This window comes from Vicia villosa, unplaced genomic scaffold (assembly GCF_029867415.1).
Source record: "Vicia villosa cultivar HV-30 ecotype Madison, WI unplaced genomic scaffold, Vvil1.0 ctg.002685F_1_1, whole genome shotgun sequence".
In the NCBI taxonomy this organism is placed as follows: Eukaryota; Viridiplantae; Streptophyta; class Magnoliopsida; order Fabales; family Fabaceae; genus Vicia; species Vicia villosa.
Genome location: NW_026706004.1, coordinates 61,713 through 69,821, shown reverse-complemented (window position 1 = coordinate 69,821; position 8,109 = coordinate 61,713).

The window sequence follows — 8,109 nt, the reverse complement described above, 5'->3', positions numbered from 1 at the left end:
GGCATTTCTGATCTCTACACCAGCACCACAACAACAACGTAAGCCAGATGTACCTAAGAGTCAATTCACTAAGATCAATATGTCGTTGGCTCAAGCATTACGACGTCTGTTGAAGATCAGATTGATTACTCTGAGGGATGCTCCTAAGAATTCTAACACCTCCACTCCTGGCTATAAACTCAATGCGAGGTGCGCGTACCATTCCACTAGTCCTAGACATTACACAAACAATTACTGGATATTGAAGAATAAGATTCAAGATCTGATCGATGACAGGGAAATCAAATTCAACCCTCCTGAAAACTCCTGTGGTAATCACCGCTCCTATGCCTAGTCATGACAAGACTGATTGACTTCTAGACGGACAAACTTTTGGATCATTAGATCTACTTTCATTTGCAAGTTTTTTTTCTGTTTGTTTAAACATTTGACTCATGATAGTGATGCAACTGGAAAACTCATCGAAACAAATACAATGAAGTCGCCATCGAACATCTATTTATCCTACAATAAGGAATGGAAAATATCGAAGAAAACCAAATAACAAGCAACGGTCTCAGAGAAAGGGTAAGGGTGTCTGTTACGTGAGGGGAAGGTATTAGCACCCCTCACGTCTGTGGTACTCCACAGGATCCATTCTTGCTAGTTTCTTAATCTAAGGGTGTGTGTGTGTGTATCATGCTATGTGCAAAGGGAAACATGCAATGGAAAGATAAACAGGATAGCAGGAAACATGCAAATAGTAGGCAAACAAGATAAGAAGAAAAAGAGTCGAACAAAACAACAAAAAAGGAAAGGGTCGCTCGCTAGGGTGTTCGTACCCTGTGCCTACGTACCTCCAATGTGCAGTGGAGAAATCAGAGCGCCGTAGTTCGGCCCAAAAGTTTCTGTTTCTATCTCAATTCGCGTCTCCTAGAGAAACGGAACCGAGCACCCTAAGGGAGCATGCAAACAAGGAGCGTCACAAAGATCCTAGCAAACATGGCATGTGAACAGGCATCACAAATAAGAACATGCGAACAGGCATCGCAAAAAGAAAACAGACATGTAACAGGCATACACGAATGTGAGTGTGTGAACAGGCATCACAAGTGATAATGCGAACAGGCCTCGCAAACAACATGTAACAGGTGTTAGAACAAGATTTGTTCTGATCAATATTCTTAGTTTTGATGATAACAAGGATATGAATTTTGTGTGAGATAATGTGGTACTCTAATACATTGCAATTTCCATTTCAGGAAATATATAAAGAGTATGCACAAATCAGCGCTCAGAAGCTTTGTCTCAGAAGGTTCAGCATGCAACATCAGAACATGGTCTGGCAAGACATCAGAAGATGGTCAAGGCAGAATCAGAACATGGGTCTATGGAAGCATCAGAAGAACTTGAGGTCAGAAGCAGAAGCACTGAAGTTCTCATGGTATCACGCTCAGAAGCACTTCAAGGTCAGAAGACAAGAAGATGCTATGCACCAAGCTGTTTGACTCTGATGATATTCAAATATTATATTCAAACATCAGATCAGAAGAAAGTACAGGTGACAGGCTACGCTGACTGACAAAAGGAACGTTGGAAGCTATTAAAGGCAACGTCAGTAGACACAGCGTGAACAAGGCTCGAGGTAGTTGACAAAAGCGTGAAACATTAAATGCAAAGCTGTACGGAACACGCAAAGCATTAAATGCGTTCAACGGTCATCTTCTCAAACGCCTATAAATATGAAGTTCTGATGAGAAGCAAGGTTAACGACTCTGAATCAAACTCTGTGAATATTAACTTGCTGAAACGCTGTTCAATTCAAAGCTCAGAAACTTCATCTTCAACAAAGCTCACTACATTGCTGTTGTAATATATTAGTGAGATTAAGCTTAAACGTTAAGAGAAATATCACTGTTGTGATTATAGCTTTTAAGAAGCATTGTAAAACTCTTATTTGATTACATTAATTTGTAAGTAACTAGAGTGATCAAGTGTTGATCAGGATACTCTAGGAAGTCTTAGCTTGTGTCTAAGCAGTTGTATTTAGAGTGATCACGTGGTGGTCAGGATACTCTAAGAAAGTCTTAGCTTGTGTCTAAGCATTTGTTCCTGGAGTGATCAGGTTGTGATCAGGATACTCTGGAAGACTTAGTCGCGGACTAAGTGGAAAACCATTGTAATCTGTTGCGATTAGTGGATTAAATCCTCAGGTGAGGTAAATCACTCCGTGGGGGTGGACTGGAGTAGTTTAGTTAACAACGAACCAGGATAAAAATAACTGTGCATATTGTTTTTATCGTTCAAGTTTTTAAACTACACTTATTCAAACCCCCCTTTCTAAGTGTTTTTCTATCCTTCAATTGGCATTAGAGCGCCGGTTCTAAGGTGCAAGCACTTAACCGTGTTTAGAAAAGATTCAGGAAGAGAAAAATGCTTCAGTAAAAGATGGCTGGTGAAGATCCATCAAATCCAACTCCATCTACATCTGGCTCTGCTGAGCAATACAATGGTAACAATGGTTATACTAGACCACCAATATTCGATGGTGAAAACTTTGAATATTGGAAAGATAAACTGGAAAGTTACTTTCTTGGTCTAGATGCTGATCTATGGGATCTTCTATTGGATGGTTACAAACATCCTGTTAAAGCTACTGGTGTAAGGCTTACGAGAAGTGAAATGACTGATGATCAAAAGAAAGATTTCAAGAATCATCACAAATGCAGGACTGTTTTGCTGAATGCTATCTCCCATGCTGAGTATGAGAAGATATCTAACAGGGAAACGACCCATGACATATATGAGTCCTTGAAGATGACTCATGAAGGAAATGCTCAAGTCAAGGAGACTAAAGCTCTTACTCTAATCCAGAAGTATGAAGCCTTCAAGATGGAGGATGATGAAGACATTGAAAAGATGTTTTCAAGATTTCAAACTCTGACTGCTGGATTGAGAGTTCTTGACAAAGGCTACACCAAGGCTGATCATGTAAAGAAGATCATCAGAAGTTTGCCCAGAAGATGGGGCCCAATGGTGACTGCATTCAAGATTGCGAAGAATCTGAATGAAGTTTCTTTGGAAGAGCTGATCAGTGCCCTGAGGAGTCATGAGATTGAACTTGACGCTAATGAACCTCAGAAGAAAGGTAAGTCTATTGCATTAAAATCTAATGTTAAAAAATGCACTAACGCTTTTCAGGCTAGAGAAGAAGATCCTGAAGAATCAGAATCTGAAGAAGAAGATGAACTGTCCATGATCTCCAGAAGGGTGAACCAACTCTGGAAGAGCAAGCAAAGGAAGTTCAGAGGCTTCAGAATTTCAAAGAAATTTGAACGAGGAGAATCTTCTGGTGACAGAAGATCTGACAAGAAGAAGCCTGTCTGCTATGAGTGCAATGAGCCTGGACATTACAAGAATGAGTGTCCAAAACTTCAGAAGGAGAATCCCAAGAAGAAGTTTCATAAGAAGAAAGGTCTTATGGCAACATGGGATGATTCTGAATCAGAATCAGGATCAGACTCTGAAGGAGAGCAGGCAAACTTTGCGCTGATGGCGACAGAAGATGATGGATCAGAATCTACATCAGAATCAAATTCTGAAGAGGTATTTTCTGAACTATCTAGAGAAGAGTTAGTTTCTAGTCTAACAGAGCTTCTTGAATTAAAAGCTCATCTTAGTATCAAATACAAAAAGCTGAAAAAGCAATTTGAATTTGAAACTAAGAAGCTTGAGTTGGAAAATTCTGAATTAAAAGAAAAAGTTTTAAAATTATCCAATAATGTTGGATCCCCTTCTGATTCAGAAAAATCCACTCCCAGTCTGAATCATATTCTGAAAGAATATGATTTAAGTTTCAGGAAGTTCTTATCTAGAAGTATTGGCAGAAGTCAGCTAGCTTCTATGATATATGTTGTGTCTGGAAACAAGAGAGTTGGCATTGGTTATGAGGGTGAAATCCCATACAAGCTTGAACCTGTGGATGATATGAAAATATCATACAAGCCTCTGTATAACCAGTTTAAAATTGGCCACTCCCATGATATTAAGCACACATCACATGCACAAAGTTTTCACATAACACACACAAAGAAGCATGTGACACAACCTAAGAAATATCATGGAACTCAGAATAAGAAATATCATGTTGTTCCTCCTGTTAAATATTTTGCTAAACCCAAGTTCAATCAGAACTTGAGGAGAACTAACAAGAAAGGACCCAAGAAATTGTGGGTACCTAAGGAAAAGATTATTCCTATTGCAGATATCCTTGGCGGCAAAGAGGACAGAAAGCAAAATGTCATGGTACCTGGACTCTGGGTGCTCGCGACACATGACGGGAATAAGGTCTACATTCCAAGACCTGGTGCTTAAACCAGGTGGAGAAGTCAAGTTTGGAGGAGATCAGAAGGGCAAAATCATTGGCTCTGGAACCATAAGTCTTGGTAACTCTCCTTCCATAACTAATGTACTTCTTGTAGAAGGATTAACGCATAACTTATTGTCCATAAGTCAATTAAGTGACAATGGTTATGATATAATCTTCAATCAAAAGTCTTGCAAGGCTGTAAGTCAGAAGGATGGCTCAATCCTATTTACAGGCAAGAGGAAGAACAACATTTATAAGATTGATCTTTCTGATCTTGAGAAGCAGAAGGTGACTTGTCTTATGTCTGTGTCTGAAGAGCAATAAGATTTCTCAGATTTCTCAGAAACAAACTAAATCTGGTCAGAGGACTCCCAAATCTGAAATACAAATCAGATGCTCTTTGTGAAGCATGTCAGAAGGGCAAGTTCTCCAGACCTGCATTCAAGTCTAAGAATGTTGTTTCTACCTCAAGGCCGTTAGAACTCTTGCACATTGATCTGTTTGGCCCAGTCAAAACAGCATCTGTCAGAGGGAAGAAATATGGATTAGTCATCGTTGATGATTATAGCCGCTGGACATGGGTAAAGTTCTTGAAACACACGGATGAGTCACATTCAGTGTTCTTTGAATTCTACACTCAGATCCAATCTGAGAAGGAGTGCAAAATCATAAAGGTCAGAAGTGATCATGGTGGCGAATTTGAGAACAGACTCTTTGAGGAGTTCTTCAAAGAAAATGGTATTGCCCATGATTTCTCTTGTCCTAGAACTCCACAGCAAAATGGAGTTGTAGAGCGAAAGAATAGGACTCTACAAGAAATGGCTAGAACCATGATCAATGAAACCAATATGGCTAAGCATTTCTGGGCAGAAGCAATTAACACTGCATGCTATATTCAGAATAGAATCTCTATCAGACCTATTCTAAATAAGACTCCTTATGAATTGTGGAAGAACAGAAAGCCCAACATTTCATATTTCCATCCTTTTGGATGTGTATGTTTTATTCTGAATACTAAAGATCATCTTGGTAAGTTTGATTCTAAAGCACAAAAATGTTTCCTTCTTGGATATTCTGAACGCTCTAAAGGCTACAGAGTATACAATACTGAAACATTGATTTTAGAAGAATCAATCAATATCAGGTTTGATGATAAGCTTGGTTTTGAAAAACCAAAGCAGTTTGAGAATTTTGCAGATTTTGATATTGATATATCAGAAGTTGAAGAACCAAGAAGCAAAGCTGCAGAAGCTGGCAGTCTCAGAAGCAATGGATCAGAAGATCAAGTTGCTGCATCTTTAGAGAATCTGAGAATCTCTGAAGAACCAACAGTCAGAAGATCACCTAGACTTGCTTCAGCTCACTCAGAAGATGTGATCCTTGGAAAGAAAGATGATCCCATCAGAACAAGAGCATTCCTTAAGAACAATGCAGAATGTCAATTAGGTCTTGTTTCTTTGATCAAGCCAACTTCTGTTGATCAAGCTCTAGAAGATCCAGACTGGATAATTGCCATGCAAGAAGAACTAAATCAGTTTACAAGGAATGATGTATGGGACTTGGTTCCTAGACTAAAAGGATTTAACATCATCGGTACTAAGTGGGTTTTCAGAAACAAGCTAAGTGAGAAAGGTGAAGTGGTAAGAAACAAAGCCAGACTGGTTGCTCAGGGTTATAGTCAGCAAGAAGGGATTGATTATACAGAAACCTTTGCACCAGTGGCCAAGTTAGAATCTATTCGTCTATTAATTTCTTTTGCCACTCAACACAACATCACTCTTTATCAGATGGATGTTAAGAGTGCCTTCTTAAATGGTTACATAGATGAAGAAGTTTATGTCCATCAACCTCCTGGTTTCGAAGACTCCATGTCTCCAAATCATGTTTTTAAATTAAAGAAATCATTATACGGATTGAAACAAGCTCCCAGAGCTTGGTATGAACGTTTGAGTTCTTTCCTTCTGGAAAATGATTTCACTAGAGGAAAAGTGGACACTACTCTCTTTTGTAAAACATTTAAAAAGGATATTTTAATTTGTCAAATATATGTTGATGATATTATCTTTGGAACATCTAATGCTACACTTGGAAAGGAGTTTGCTGAGTCTATGCAGGCTGAATTTGAAATGAGCATGATGGGAGAACTCAAGTATTTCCTTGGGATTCAAATCAACCAAACTTCTGATGGAACCTATGTTCATCAAACGAAGTATGTGAAAGAACTTCTGAAGAAGTTTAATCTTTCTGAAAGCAAAGAAGCCAAAACTCCTATGCATCCAACATGTGTACTGGGTAAGGATGAGATCCAAGAGAATCTCATTTAACGACGGTTAAGAGAATTCTAAGGTATCTGAAAGGTACTACTAATGTTGGTTTAGTTTACAGAAAATCTAAAGATTACAACTTAGTAGGATTCTGTGATGCTGACTATGCTGGAGATAGAATAGAAAGAAATAGCACTTCTGGAAGTTGTCAATTTCTTGGAAGTCATCTAATCTCATGGTACAGCAAGAAGCAAGCTACTATTGCCCTCTCAACAACAGAAGCAGAATATGTTGCTGCTGCTGGTTGTAGCACACAAATGCTCTGGATGAGAAGTCAGCTGGAAGATTATCAGATATATGAGAGTAACATTCATATTTTCTGTGATAATACTTCTGCTATATGTTTATCTAAGAATCCTATTTTACATTCAAAAGCTAAACATATTGAGATTAAACATCATTTCATAAGGGACTATGTTCAGAAGGGTGTTATTTCTTTAAACTTTGTGGATACAGACCATCAATGGGCTGATATCTTTACAAAACCCCTTGCTGAAGATAGGTTTAAGTTCATTATGAAGAATATCAGTATGGATTTATGCCCAGAATGAGAAGATGAGAAGATCTTATGTATGAGTATCTTCTGAAATGAAATTGGATTTTTGTTTATAAGAAGTTCTAGTTGAAATCAATTAGAAATTGTGATTCAGTTATTACTAACGTTTCATTGTCTAAGTTGATTCAGAATCTCTTTAAAAGCAAAACAGCTGTAACTGGCTATCCAGATGGTAAACACGTGTTCACTATTCCTGGACAAGCGTGCGTGCAGTTGAGGGGACGTCTACTTAGGTAACTGTGCAAATCTCATCTTTTGTCATTATTATCTCTCCTCACGTCAAATAACATTAAATGCCATTCATCATTTCTTTTATTGTCCTTCTTTTCTTTTTATATTCCTCGAACGTTTCCCTCTTCCTTTTCCCTCTATTTATTCCGTCATTTTGTTGCATTTTTTTTTTCAATTAGTCTTGGCTCTCTTTCTCCTTCTTTTTCTCTCTTGTCCAACAAAGTTTTTCTTTGGCATAAACCCTAGTCATTCATCTTCAACCTAGTGTTCATCATGAATCCTTTCAACTCAATAAGAACGGATGGAAGGGTTATTCAGTTACAGGATGTGAAGCATATCTTGGGATGGCTCTCCAAGTCTCTTTCAAGACAGATCTCTTCTTCAATGGTGTTATCAACATTTATCCAAAGGAAGAAGACCTTCTTGAGTCACTGGAGCCCGTTTGCAACATTAGCTCTCTGTCTGTGAACTGTCCCTCACTTCCTCTTTGGTCTCTTGGATCTCTCCTACAGTGGAGGTTCTAGTCTGGACAGGCATGAAGAGTTTTCAAGCTTCCATGGCTGAACAAACTGAAGACCAGAGGGTTCTTGAGTTGTTTGCGCAGTCTTTGCGTAGGATAGAGTCTTAGGCTAGGGTTATAGCTCTTAGGT